This window comes from Pseudoliparis swirei, unplaced genomic scaffold (genome assembly GCF_029220125.1).
Source record: "Pseudoliparis swirei isolate HS2019 ecotype Mariana Trench unplaced genomic scaffold, NWPU_hadal_v1 hadal_33, whole genome shotgun sequence".
NCBI lineage: Eukaryota > Metazoa > Chordata > Actinopteri > Perciformes > Liparidae > Pseudoliparis > Pseudoliparis swirei.
Window position 1 is genome coordinate 94,316 of NW_026613269.1, and position 15,650 is coordinate 109,965.

Sequence of the window (15,650 nt, forward strand, 5' to 3'; positions counted from 1 at the left end):
TTAAACAATGTGTCCGTCTTGTTGGGGAAATGCCACACCTCTTCAATGGACACCATCAGATACCCTTTTTCAAGGGCTTTCTGAAGCTCCATGGATACCCACACCCCCGGCAGCTGTCTCTCCAGGTCACCGTGTGCACAAGCAGCAGACTGGTTCAACGCCTCGGCACACGTCCTACACAAGGGAAACGTGAGTTTTCCATGACATCTGTGGGCGAGGACAGGATGGACCAAGTCTTTTGGGGGGAGGACCATACATTTTACAAAGCCAAAGTAATTATCGATAGAATCAAAGTCCTCAAAGATAATCTGTGGATGGCCAACGGGGTACGGCTTGGTGCTTTGGACGGAGAGATACAGACTCGTAAAGTCGTAGTACCTGATTTTCTCGCCAGCACTAGCATCGACGGCGTGGTACAGCTTCCTCGCACTGGTACGTGCCCCAAAGAGCGCCTCTCTGGGGTTTAACTGTTCCCGTTTTTTGGCTGTTGAGGCGGACCGCTCAGCCGGTGTGTAAGCTCCGTCATACGTCAAAGCGACTGTGTCGCGAGGTAGGAACAGGGTTTTGAACACCGCCATGCAGCTAGCGTCCAGCGTGGTGTACATGAAGGGATCTAGCTGTGTGCACTGCATGAAGCTACTACGGTAGGTTGTGCACGCTCTCCGCAGTAGTTCAACATCATTGACACAATAGCGCCCGAGCTCCACCTGGAAATCAAATATCTCCTCACGCATAGTGTCATACCAACTCATGAATTTGGCCTTGTCACTGTCCATCATATCATCATACCCATAGTATGAGGGGTCAGGGTAATTACCCACATAGTGTTCATGTTCTCGGTGTTAAACCGTGTGGAAACAGCCTTTGTCAGATCCTCAAAGCCCAAGGCCTCGGGTGTTTTTGACAGACGCATGGGGAGAAAACTGAATGAGTCGATCCACCGCTGCTGGTATGTCTGATCATACATCAGGACGACACGGCTCCCCCTCATGGTCACACCAGGCGTGATACCCTGTTTGACAAAATACTCCAACAGGATGCAATTGTCAAAACCAGATGCATTGTGGGCTATGAAGGTGTAGCCTTGGTATTTGGGCATTCTGTACCGCCTTACAAAGGCATCAACACATTTTAATGTTGTGAAACAAAACCTGTGCCCCTCAAAATCCATGGCACACACAAAGTTGGCCTCATGCTTCCCGTTGCGAAACCGTGTCTCAAAATCAAACAGGATATATTTGATCTGAGCCGGTTTCTTCTCAACTGGTTGAATAAAGCAGGCATGCTCATCGTCGCTTTCCGGCCGAGGCTCCCCGCAGCGTGAACAACGGGGGGCGGCACAGGTGTGTTTTCTTTTGGAAACCTTGTATGTTAGACGACAAGCGCCACAGCATTTCATTACGTTACAAGGTATGAGGTTATGAACTACTTCAGGCTTTTTGTGTTGCTCAAAACAGAATTGTGATCTACAGATGCGATACAGTCCACACAGGTCAGGGTGGCTTCAGCGTGGGCCCGACACTCTGTGGTGAAACACACACTGCACCTCTGGGGGCAGTCGTGACACAGTATCGCAGTGTATGTCTGGTAGCAAAAGTTACACACAAATTTTGCCCCGAAAAACCCACGCTTGTTTTCGATCATGTAATAATGATCATTGTGTAGATATAACCACACTGTGCGAGGATCAGGAGCGTCATGGGTCTGGAAACACACTAGTGGGTTAGGTCCGATGCTCTGAAATACAATAATCTTTAGACTGAAAAGTCTTTCAAAGGTGCCAATGTCGGCGAGGGAGACGGGGTGTGTGATGTCAAAACCAGCGGCCTGTTGAAACCGTACGGCATGGGACAGTTTATCAGGCCCTGATGACTGTGGCTGTATATAATGGGCCAGGCAGAGCGCAAAGCACAGATTGTTGCCCTGATTATCTGGACGGAAGAGAAAGCGCCCCTTTTTTGACAGGATCTCATCACGAGATATACCGCCTAGTTTTAACCGCGCCCCCACACCCCCACTTTGGTTTCGGGCAACTGTGACAACCAACTCCAACGCATCGTCGGCAATGGAATCGTCGTTGCTCTGCAACATTTGGGCTACTTGCTCAAGAAACAAGTCCACATTGTATGAATCGTTGGCATTTAAGATGGTTTGCACATCGCTGGCCAGCGACGGTCCGCGCAACACAACGTTCAAAACGTTACCGCGAGGGGCGCCGTCTACAGCTTGCTCGATTACACCCACTACGGATTCTCTAATCATCTCCGGGACCCGTTCGATGTCATTTAACTGGATGTTGCGGACATCAACCCTCTGTCGAAGCTCAAAAGCATTAAATATGGGGATATCCCTTGATATCCTACTACGCCCTCCCTCTGATGGTTGTCCAACACCTGATGGTTGTCCAACACCTCCCCTACCTACTTGTATACAGCCCAGGGGCTCCTGGGGGTGAATAGCCCCATCATGATACACTCTAGATGTCGATGCAACAACGGATTCCCAATCACATTCTGTGGACTCTGGACTTTATTGCGCATTTGTTTGCAAAGTATTCAAACTTCTTTTTTTACGATGGAAGCAGCAAGAAAGACGAGAGTTCCTCTGTCTGGAACATTTTGAGCTGATCTCTCCTCGTAAGGGATGCACATAGTAATAACAACTATGGTAAATATTATATCCATCCAGCTTCATATGTGCCCTGTGAAAGGTTATTTCATAAGCACTGTGGATATGTTGATATTTTTTCAATAAAAATGTATAAATTGTTGTCCATAGTAACATAAGCACAGTCTCCCGAATGTGTTTCCACTTTCTCTTTTGACCCCGTCATTGTATCATAAAGAGTCAAAGTCAAAGACAGAAAACACTGGACAGCGCCCGAGGTTTGATCCCAGGGAGGGAGAGAACATCGTAATCTGATAGATTTGAGGAAGTAACCACTGAGCTAAACCAGTGCAAGAGCTGCAGCAGGAAAGTGGCTTCATGACATAGACTGTACATAAGAAGCTCAACCTCAAGGGGGCGCTAGAGATCCCAGAGGACTAAAATATAAAAAACACATTTACTCAATCTTTTGTTCAAGTCCTTCATCAAATCTCTCACCACTGGACGACTCTCCTCCGCTTGAGGGTTGTGTTTGCTCTCCTCACAGGACACCAGGAGGGAAGATGTTTGTGATACTTACCAGTCAATTATTATTAAATTGATCTAAAGCCTCTTTGTCTGAACTTAACAAGCTTTAGATTCATTTAACGTTCATTTTTGTTTTATATTTTCATCTTTTTAACAGCTTTTATTTCACCTTCACGGCTTTTTGAACCCACAGAGCCGTTGAATAAATAATCCCACGTGACGCTCCTCTGCCAATCCGATCCAGTAGGAGACGAAGCAGCAGCGTTCTGAGCAGATGAGTCGTGGTCATGAAGCCAGTTTCCTGCTGCTGCACTGGTTTGGATCACTGGTTACTTCCAGCACTTCTCTGAGGAGGGACTGACTCTCATTCTCTCCCCGGGATCGAACCTCTGGCGCTGGCCACTGTTTTTATTTATTCTGAACTGTACCACAACAGCTGATTTGTACATGAAGGTGTTTTTAAAGAGGATGAAGGTGAAGTCAGCGTCAAATAAATATCAGTATTATATTATAACATTAATATAAAAGTGGAGGCTGATTGATTCTGATCCTTTTTTCCAAAAGTTAAATCATGTCATTTATGTTGATGAATCTGAAGACTTATATTTCTTAAAGAAAGTTGAAATAGTAAAAACAGAATAACTCAGAAATCAGTCCATGGACACTGTTCCATTGAAGAGGCGTGTCAGCCAAGACAGCCCAACAATGTTCAGCGCCTTCAGCATCCAAGGAGCTTTTCGACCACCTTAGTGACCTCTGCCAGGGGTTTGGGTGAACCCTCCCCGAGTCTTCAGGAGCTGCCTCCTCTCCAGTGGACATGTTGGCCGGGTTTATGAGCTCCTCAAAGTGCTCTTTCCACCGGTCGACGATGGCCCCCATCCACAATAGTGGTCTCTGCTGACCACCAGGGGGCGAGTCCTCTGGTTGTATAGAAGTCTATGCTTCATGTGTTAAAGCTGTATTCTCTCTACTGACCACCAGGGGGCGATTCCTCTGGTTGTATAGAAGTATATGCTTCATGAGTTAAAGCTGCATTCTCTCTCCTGACCACCAGGGGGCGATTCCTCTGGTTGTATAGAAGTCTATGTTCATGTGTTAAAGCTGCATTCTCTCTCCTGACCACCAGGGGGCGACTCCTCTGGTTGTATAGAAGTCTATGCTTCATGGATAAACCCTGTCTCTGTTCCTGCAGCCCTCCCTGAACCCAGATGGGGGTCTGACTGTGACGTGGTTCTGCTGAACCGGAGGAGCGTGAGGAGCTCCGAGGTCCACGAGGAGACATCGTCTCCATCATGTGAGTCCCACGTTTCCTTTGATTAAAGACGAGAAAGCCTCTAATACACAGAGGAACACATTCAACTGGTTTAGTGCAGCAGGAACACTTTAAAACACTTTTCATATTAAAAGCTGCAGCTTTATGAACGGAAGTCAACATGTATATGTATATGTATAATGTATATATATATATATATATATATATATGACAACATGACAACATATTGTGTATATACAGTGGCGGGCCGTGCATTTTCTATCTAGGCCTTCAATGCCGTCTTACTACAGCTGAACAACCTAATGTAAGATATGAGTTCACCAGTGTTCCGGTGCAGGGCTTTTATTGTGAAGGAGCAGACGGAAAAAGATAAAGTTGTCGTGTTTCTTGTGTTATTAAGTAACGTAAAACCCTCAGTTACACTGAGAATTCAGAGAATCGTATCGTACATGTATATGTATTTTATCGATGTATGTGTGTATTTATACACACATACATCGATATAAATATGATGAAGATGAAAGTTCCTGTTTACCCAAACACATGACACAATTAATGAGTCTTTTCAATATGTCCCTCTTGTTCTTCACCTGTTCATTGTGCAGCTCCGTTGCTGCTTGTTCGTTGATCTGTAGATCCGCTCCGTGTCCCCAAAAGTTGTCAAAGCACCGATGCTTGTCGGTGCCGAGTCGTACTCTAGTGTCTCGTTGCTGCCTCGGTTAGACAACTAAGTTTCAAAGCCAGTGTGGCTCCCAACACCAAATCGATCACTTGCAACAGGCATCCCCAGCAGTCCGTGTGCAGAGCTTCGAGCCTGAGCCATCGGTAGCGCTCGTAGTTGGAACTTTGAAAGTGGCGACGAACCCCTGTCCCGCCTGTGACGGGCTTTGTAGCGTCGGCCGGTCTTAAAGTTCGTTGAGAATGGCCTTATAATTATATCCTCGACCAAATCGATATCTTCTCCTCCTTCCGCCATTGTGGGTTGAACAAACAGCTTAGTAGTACGCGAATTATTTCGTTTATCAAATTCAGTTTCCTAGTTCTGAGGTTCTGCATCTACCTGCCCATAGACCCCGCCTCTCAATATTGGTAATCCAATCAAAAGACGTGCAGCACTCCGCCTGCTCGCTGCTCCTGTGCGTTCGGGGCCTTCTCAAGGCCTAGAGGAGCCAACTCTAAAGCTGATTGGTTGACACAACATCGTCATTCCCATTCACTTGAAGCTACCAGCCCGCAATGTTGATTCTGAAGGCCTAAGGGCAGATGTTAGCCCCCTGGCAACACACGATGGCTGAATATGATTGGATAAAGGATCTAAGATAAAGACCAGCCTCCAAATCTCAACCTGGCTAGCAGCGCAACCAAGAGGAACGCTATGAAATTAAGAGAAAAACTCTTACTCTGGGAAATAAGTGAATACATATTTGTGGGCAAATATATTTAGAAAAAAATATATATTCTGATGATGTTTAGGCCAGCAGAGAAGGCCTTGCTGGCCCTGACGGCCCGCCACTGTGTATATATCGTGTCGTTTGTGGTCAAATCTAAGAGCCAATCAGCTCTATGTGAGGCGTTTCCCATCATGCACTGGGCCACGCAGTCGCTGGAGAAGCAACTGCAGCGCTTTCCGCTCTGGTGAGATTCTCAGTGACCACGTGATCGTGACGTCAGAGGCAGCGCCATGTACATCCAACTGCGCATGCGTCGTTCAAAGACGGAGTCCGAGGAGCCTCCGGTGTCGGTCTCCGTGTCTCCGGGAGAAAAGATGAGGCTGTTGGTGAAGCAGCGAGTCCACGCGGCCGTTGAAGAGTCTTCTGGGCTGTTGGACACATTGACAGCAGCTTATGAGGACACCGTGTCTCCGCTCAGAGAACACGAGCGACACGCATCAGGTGGGTGCTTCTTCTTCGTTGTTCCGGGTCTCCAGGCCGCGTGGTACGGGGTCTGCACGTGGAGACTGCGGTCAACTCAGCCGACACTTACATTTCTGTGCCCCTATATACTGATGTTCACGGTAAACGCATCGATCGGGAGCGCGCGAGGGTTTTTATAAAGTTAGCGGAAAGATTCACGTGAAACAACATATGGTTTTGCAAAGTTAGCGGAAAGAACCACGTGAAACAACATCCGTTTTTCAAAATAAGATGTCGACAAATCATACACTAGCACATCAAAGTAAACAATGAATTGATTTTGGATCTTTATAGATTGTTTCTAAGATTTAGTTTTAATTATGCTAAAATTAAAACATTTTTACTGGAGCAAGGAAGAGTTTATAAAAATAAAAGTCCAATTTTTTTTTGTATGTGAAAGCACATTTCTGATTATTTGAAATGCCTGATGCAGATGTGTTAAGGATGTCCCTGAGTTCCATTACTCTGGCAATCAAACACATTTACTGTTGCAATTAGGAGATTTTTCAAAGTAAATGTCCTACTTTTTTACAAGAAATCAGTGGAGAACCACTGCCCCAGACCAGTGGAGAACTACCTGTCTCAACTGTGACAAAGATTTTAACAAAGTAAATGTAATAATGTATATTTGATCTTTGATAAAGAAATGTGGGTTCAAATAAATATAATTTAATTAAATGGATTTATTTTATAATATTTAAAATACATTTGCATATATATTGATACATTTATATAAGTATACTGAAATAAACAATAAACAAATGCAAAGACAGTTATTTAACAATATATTCTGCAGTAGTTGGAATTATACTGTGTTACAGTGAAAACCGGCCCTTTGAGGGCAGCCATGAGGCTGATGTGGCCCACGGTGAAAATGAGTTTGACACCTGTACCACATCTCAACCTTCTTGACCCTCACCAATCTGGATTCAAGGCCGGCCACTCGACAGACTGCCCTCCTTGCTGTCTCTGAGCAACTTCACACTGCTAAAGCAGCCTCTCTCTGATCTGTCCTTATCCTTCTAGACCAGGGGTACTCAACTTCGGAGGCCAAGAGGGCCACATTTAAACCACAACAGGTGCAAAGGGCCACAAATTATTATTAACATATATTTGTACCATTTTATTCACTGTATTTATTACTACCTAATTTTCACACGATTTTGGTTGGCTAATTATAATTCAGGGTTTTTCCTGGGTCAAAATGGGTCTTCGGTGCTCCCAAAAAATATTTTTGCGAGCTGCGCGCGCACCGTCTGTTCGTGCAGGTCTGGCTGTTGAGTGAGTGATCAGCAGCTGGCCACTCGGTCCATTCGCGCACCTCACAGTTGCGTATTGATCAGACAAGAAGACACGCTTATCAACTCCAGTGTTTCCACTACCATTAGAACAGGGTGAAATCTCCACCCGCCACTCTGTAATTTTCGTCTACCCCAGCCCCCCCCCCCGTCAAAAATTCTCGGCTCGCGCGACAGAGCGATACGCGCGCCGGCATCGAAGCTCTGCCGTGATACGCGCACACGGGTGAGCACGCTCTCACCCCCCCCCCCCCCCCCGTTAACAACTCATCCCGCCTCGTGCGCGCCAGAGCTCCGATGCCGGCGCGCGCCCTAGTCCCGCCCCCCTGAAGCTGTAAACCTAGGGGAAACACTGAACTCGATTAAGATTGATCAAAACAGAACGAGGGTTCGGCTGTAGCCTCCTTGAAACATACTATTGAGAACATATTCGCTGACATGCACCTGATGAACACAGTTTTTATTTTTTCCATCGCGGACTTTTTCTTGCCTTAGGCGCTTGGGAAAACGGCTTAGGCGCGCGCCCAAATTTTCTCTATGCAGGAAAAACCCTGATAATTATTATGCATTTATAACCAGGCATGTCGGGGGCCACAAAATAAGCGTCCGCGGGCCGCCTGTTGAGTAAGTCTGTTCTAGACCTTTCTTCAGCATTTGACACATTGAACCACCAGATCCTTATTTCCTCCCTTCATTACCTGGTATTTCAGGCACTGCACTCTCCCTCTTCCCATCCGACCTCAACGACCGCACTTACCGGATAACTTGGAGAGGATCTGTGTCTGAACCTTGCCCTCTACTGGGGTCCCTCAACTCTCCCTCCTGGGTCCCCTCTTCCTCTCACTACTGGGGTCCCTCAAGGCTCGGTCCTGGGTCCCCTCTTCCTCTCACTAGTGGGGTCCCTCAAGGCTCCGTCTTGGGTCCCCTCGTCTTCCTCTCACTACTGGTGTCCTTCAAAGCTCCGTCCTGGGTCCCTTCCTCTTTTTCTCACAACTGGGGTCCCTCAAGGCTCGGTCCCGGGTCCCCTCTTCCTCTCACTACTGGTGTCCCTCAAGGCTCCGTCCTGGGTCCCCTCCTCTTCCTCTCACTACTGGTGTCCCTCAAGGCTCGGTCCTGGGTCCCCTCTTCCTCTCACGACTGGGGTCCCTCAAGGCTCAGTCCTGGGTCCCCTCTTCCTCTCACTACTGGGGTCCCTCAAGGCTCTGTCCTGGGTCCCCTCTTATCTCTATACACTAATTATCTCGGCTCTGTCATTTGCTCGCATGACATCAGGACAGCAGAAAGTCTCTACATCTTCCGCCGAAAATTAAAAACACATCTTTTCCGACTATACCTTGAATAAAAATAGATTAGCATTTCAGTGGCACTTGAATTGCACTTACTTATGGTCTTACTTATTGTATTTTTGTAGTTTGACTTTCTTGAAGAAATGTTACTTTCTTTATTGTTGTTCTGAGTTTGTACTCGTGGTTGAATTCACTTATTGTAAGTCGATTTGGATAAAAGTGTCTGCTACATGACATATGATGTTGTTCTTTTTATTGAGAGGTCATGCTTCTCATACACAACTAATTCACAGATTTGTCAGTGATTTACTTCTTGAATAAATAGCAGTTTAAGATGAGATTCATAAGATGTATAAATGTATGTTTCTATTGTCCACAGACGTCCAGCAGCTGTTGGTGGTTAAAGAAGAGGTTCCTTCTGAGCAGCAGGTCTGGAGCTCCCGTCTGGACCAGGTGCATCCAGAGCCCCCACTAGTTAAAGAGGAACGGGAGGACCAGGAGAACCCTGAGCCCCCCCACATTAAAGAGGAACAGGAGGACCAAGAGAACCCAGAGCCCCCCCACATTAAAGAGGAACAGGAGGAACTCTGGACCAGTCAGGAGGGAGAGCAGCTTCAAGGGCTGGAGGAGGCTGGTCTCAACTTCTCATTCACTCCTGTGAAGCTGAAGAGGAAGCCCAGTCCTTCTGCTTCATCAAAGACAAACTGAACCGATGGAAATTGAAGCTGATGGAGATGATTGTGGAGGACCAGAACCAGCCAGAAACGCAGATCCAGATAGACCTCCAGATCCTGATGAAAAGACTGGAGACTCTTCAGAACCAGATACTGATGAGGACTCTTCTCAAAGTCAAAGTCAAAGTCAGTTTTATTTGTCAATTTTCCATATGTGCAAACATACAGAAGATCGAAATTGCGTTTCTCTTCTGTCCAACATAAAGTGAATTGTGCAACATAGAGTGCAAAAATAGTAAAAAACATGTGAACATATAGACAACATAAAGTGCATAGACAACATAAAGTGCAAAAATAGTAAGAAACATGTAAACATATAGACAACATAAATTGTGCTAGCAGCATTCAGACATGTGAGTCTGAAAGAGGACGGAGTGGGAGGATGGGGAGAGAGTTCAGCTTCCTGACCGCCTGGTGGATGAAGCTGTTGGACAGCCTGGCGGTGTGAGCCCGAGGCTCGTATCTCCTCCCAGAGCACAGGTGGCTGAAGAGAACGTGTGAGGGGTGGCAGGGGTCACTCACAATGGTGGTCGCTTTGGGTGAGGCGGGTGTTGTATATGTCCTGCAGGGATGGGAGGGGGTGAGGCACCCATGATCCTTCCAGCTGCCTTCACTATGCGCTGCAGGGCTTTCCTGCTGTGGTCTGTGCAGCTTCCGCCCCACACAGTGATGCAGTTGGTCAGGATGCTCTCGATGGTGCCGCGGTAGAAGGTGCACATGATGGATGGGGGCTCCTGCTTTCCTCAGTTTCCGGAGGAAGTAGAGGCGCCTCTGTGCTTTCTTTGCCAGCGATGTAGTGTTGGCTGTCCACGAGAGGTCCTCACTGATTTCCACCCCAGGAATTTGGTGCTGCTGACCTGCTCAATGTCCGCACTGCTGATGGTCAGTGGTGGGTGATGGGTGTGGCTTCGAAGTCAACAACGATCTCTTTGGTCTTGCTGTTGTTGAGCAGGAGGTTGTTGGCTCCGCACCACGTGGTCAGAAGGTTGACCTCCCTCCTGTAGAGGGTCTCGTCATCCTTGGTGATGAGACCTATCAATGTTGTGTCATCTGCAAACTTGACCATGTGATTGGTGCTGTAGCTGGTTTTGCAGTCGTGAGTCAGCAAGGTGAAGAGCAGAGGACTGAGCACACAGCCCTGAGGGGCCCCTGTGCTGAGTGTGATGCTGCTCGAGGTGTTGTTGCCAACACGTACTGCTTGTGGCCTCTCATGAACCTTCTGAACCAGATACCGATGACTCTGTTGATTGGAAGAAGATCAGAGAACCTCAATCAGGTTTAAACTCTCTGAAGAATGAATAATAAAGAGTTTAATATGACGTTTCTGTCAGTGATTCAAAATGTAGTTCTCGTGAGAAACCATTAAGCTGCTCTAAATGTGGGAAAATATTTCACCTCAAAGGAGATTTTAAGAAACACATGTTCACTCACACAGAAGAGAAACCTTTCAGCTGCTCAGTCTGTAAAAGATCTTTTACAGAGCGAGGAACTTTGAGGAGTCACATGTTCACTCACACAGGAGAGAAACCTTTTAGCTGCTCAGTCTGTAAAACATCTTTTACATTGAGGAGAACTTTGAGGAGTCACATGTTAACTCACACAGGAGAGAAACCGTTCAGCTGCTCAGTCTGTAAAACATCTTTTACAGAGAGAGGAACTTTGAAGAGTCACATGATGACTCACACAGGAGAGAAACCTTTCAGCTGTTTGGTCTGTAAAACATCTTTTGCACGGAGTGGTCATTTAAAGAGTCACATGTTAACTCACACAAGAGATAACTCATTTTAGTTTTTCTGGTTTTGGTAAAGTTGACATTTATTCATTTTTTATGGCCTTTTAAGCTGAACTAATGTATATCATTATACCAGAACTTTTCTTAAGGCTCTTTTGTTCTCTGCACAGAGAAGGAGCAGCGTGAAAGTCACTCTGAGTCTGTAAGGATGCACTGAAGCTACAATTCACAAGGCAAACATACAGAGAGGAAAGGTGGGGTTGCAAAGGGACATGCTCTCAGACTGGAGCAAACAACGGAACTGGGTGACACTGGGAGTCAAAACATCCAGAGGCCTGAAAGCACTCCGATGTTCTGGCAGCCCCAACATAGTCTTATGCAGTCATAATTATTGATGAAGTGTATGCTCTCCATCCACCCTCCCTTTCTTGCTTCTTCCTCCTTCCCACAGCATCCATGGGAGCAGGTTTTGTCTGCTTTCCCAGTTTGTGTTGTGCTGTCTACCTAAGAGGCGATAGAGAGAGAAAAACAACAAAGCACTCTGCCATACCATAATAAAATCTGTTATTGTCCCTTGAACTTGGTCATGCTTCTCTCATTCACAACTAATTCACTGCTTTCTCATTGATAAACCTCTTGAATAATAAAGAGTTTAATATGAGATTCATAAGACGTATTAATGCATTTTATTATTCTCCAGAGGACCGAGAGCCCCCTACATTAAAGAGGAACTGACATTGTGTTCCATAACTGAAGAATGACTAAATTGAGAAAATAATTGTGGTTGATTGTCTCCTTCCTCCTTTCTTCTTCAACATCGTCCTCTACTGATCTTTCTTTGAGATTTAGGGAATCCTTTGTTTTAAGACGTGAATATTTTACCTTTTGCTCACCGAACATTCACCCTTTGATTCACTAGTATTGTAACAGCTGTTCAAGTCATCTGTTGTTTTCTTGGTGGCTCACAAACATTTGGAAAGTTCAGCCAATGTTTCCACCAAAATGACTTCAGTTCAATGTTGTTCTTCCATATTTGTCCCAGAGTTTGTAAGCAAGCTGCAGCTGCTGGTTTTTCTTTTCAAACTAAATATGTGTGTTCATGATAAATGTTTAAATGGTTGCTTAAGAAAGTTACATTTCTAATTTGCATGTGAAATGAATATTCTTCATTTATGAAATGTATTTTTCACTGGTATGATTTCCACTCTGTTACATCCAGATTATGGTAATTAATGAAATCAACAAATATTAAGCATATCTATGTGGTTACTTGCAGGTTATGAATTGATTAAATTATATAACCCAAAGATGCAAAAAGGCAAAATTCACAGTGCCGAAAACGCGCCGCCAGGAAAAGATTTGCGTCTATCGCAACCACACGCGTCTGTACGTTGAGACGCTTTTGGTGTGAACACCAAAATAGATATCTCATAATAGATAGTATCTCATAATTATGACTTGGCATCTCATTAATATGAGATTCGAAGACCTCTGATTGGTCGACAAATCATAAACAAAACATCTTGACTTTAGAGTAGAGACTGTGTCTGTCCCACGGCCACTTCAATTAAATAAATCAAAAGTAAAGCAGAAAGAGGAGTCGCACACAATAACCTTATACAACATAACACAATTATTTCAGCAGTGCAACAAAATAGGTCTATTAAATAAATAAATATTCGATCTCTGTCATCTAGCTGTAGCTGTGTTACTTTAATATCAGATAATCACATTGATTTATGTTGCTTACTGAAAACTAACTGAGCCAGAAGAATGGCCATAAGCCAATATGATGAATCTCTAAGCTCCAGTCATACTCACATTCCCTCCACTCGACACCGTCGAGAGGTGGAGCAGGAGGCATAGCAATCAGAACTTGTATCTAATTCCTCAACCAAAATTACACTACTACACCTCATTTGGCCTTGTTTGTTCTTTCTCTTTTCACCTGGAAAACCCTTGAGCCAGCCTTTTGATTTTCTTCTGTACCCGCCAGGTCCATATTATTCAGAGTTTATATCATTCTCAGAATTTAGAATTTATTTGGTTCTTTAAAAAGTTGGTTATTATTATTGTTGGAGATTTTATTATCCATGTGGATGTTGATAATGATTGCCTATTGATTCCATTGGTCCTTGTTGGATCCTCTTTCTGTCAGAGAAAGAGAAACCAGCTCACCACTACACACTGACGCCACTCTTTGATTTTGCTTTTTTGAGCTTCATTGACATTGAACATGAATTTCAGATTCTGAACTCATAACTTTTGTCCAGTTCATGCAATTAATACTGTTTGAATTTATAGTACCACACTGTTTGTCTAACTGATGTCTAAACAATAGCCAACTAGCTAATTAAGAAGCTAGCTAAATTCTATTTGATTCACATATATATTCGGACCAGTACATTGCTACTCTCATCTAACTTTAGTCCCTCTTGGTCTACCCGTTAGTCCCCAGGAGAATGACACTGGACAGAGACCCCCATGAGCTCGAAGACCAATGACACTGAGCTGGTGAGAAGAAGAGGAAGAGAAGGTTTGAGATAAGGAGGTGCTCCTGGCATACCAAGCAACGTCGCAAACTGGTCAAAACGCATATGCGCTTAAGACTAATCTCAAGAAAAAAGAATCCCTTGGTCCGCTAGTTCTTGTTACACATATAAGATATATAGAGCAGCCCCCTCAGAATATTTCACCACTCATCAGCAGAAAAAATAAACAACCCCAGGTTTCTCTCTCAGCACTGTGGCTGACAGACAGTCACAGCTCTGTGCTGACAGAGAGATTTACAAACCTTAAAAGAATGACTTATGAACTTTTTTTAATGAAACTTTATCATTATTAGAAGCTAAAGAATAATCTTCTTAGGCCCTGGTGCCTATCTGTTCTCATGTATGTTTGGGTGGAAATCGCAATATCCTGGCCCTTGTTATTTTGGAGGATTTTCTCCTATCATACCAATTATTTTATTTTCACTACTTTCTGCATTTTGCACCTGTCTCTTTGGGACCCCCATCCGTGCGGCTGCTTAAAGACGTTCAATGTGTCTCTGCTAACAGGCCAATATTTATAATCCTTCTCTGCCAACTGTATCCGCATGCCACTGCTCAAGGGTGGCTGTTATTAAACCCTCTCCTGAAAGCCCACTAATCCCTAAGGCTGGCTAACTACAGACGATGACTAACCTCCCCTTCCTCTTGAGATCTTGAGAGCTTTACGAGAAATCAGTTGTCTGCAAAAATCACATCATAATAATGTTATTTGAGAAATTTCAATCAGGATACAAAGGATTTCACAGAACGGAGGCTACCGAGACTGCACTCTGCCGAGACACAAATGACCCTACGTTAAGCAAATAACCTCTTCCTGGTTCCTGATCTTGTTAGACCCAGCGTATCTCATGATGACACTGACACTGAGACATCGACAAAGTCAGACCATCAGACATTTCTCCAATTTGTACTTATTTACTTGGTTTCCCATCGATCTTATCAAGTTTTATTTGTATTTGATTTTGTAAAATCGACAACCGACAACCACTAATTTTAAAAAAGAATTCCACAGATAACCACCAACTGGACCATACATTTACCTTATGACTGGCTTTATTTGGCAATATTATCAGGAAACAATGCTTAAACTTTCATTGTTCACTGCGATAAGAACAAAAAAAATTAGGAACAAACCCACCTAGTATAAACCAACATGTAAAAACGATAATGTCCAGAAGAAGACTAACAACTTCTTGATGTTAAACTCTTGATGTTATCGGCAGAAACAAGTATTACCTGGCACTGAGAATCTCTTCGATCTTCTTTTATTCATTGATGTGATTCTGTAGATTTGCAAGTCTCTTCAATTAAATCTCAGGACTGATTTCTTAGCGTTGACGTAATACGACATCCTTCTTCAAAACGCAAAGCAAATTCAAGGACTGCATTCTTTCATTCACTTTTGTTTAAAAGGTTCAGCATCAGGGTCGTCAAAGATCAAGAAAAATGGTTCATCCTGCAGACTAGTTGCCTGCTGGATTACTGCAACTCCCCACAGCAGCTATTCCTCGTCCCTGATAACCCCTCTCCAACTCCTGCAGACAGTCCAGCAGCTCTTCACCAAACTAAGAAAGAGATCAAAAATCCATCACCAGTGCCTGGCACTGCTCCTGCAACTACTTCTGATCCCAGTAAAAATCTCATGCTTTGGTTTTGCTCCAAAGCAGTAAAGCCTTCATGGGTTAAGCCCCTTGGTTCTGAGGAGGTTGCCCCATATGAGGGCCCCC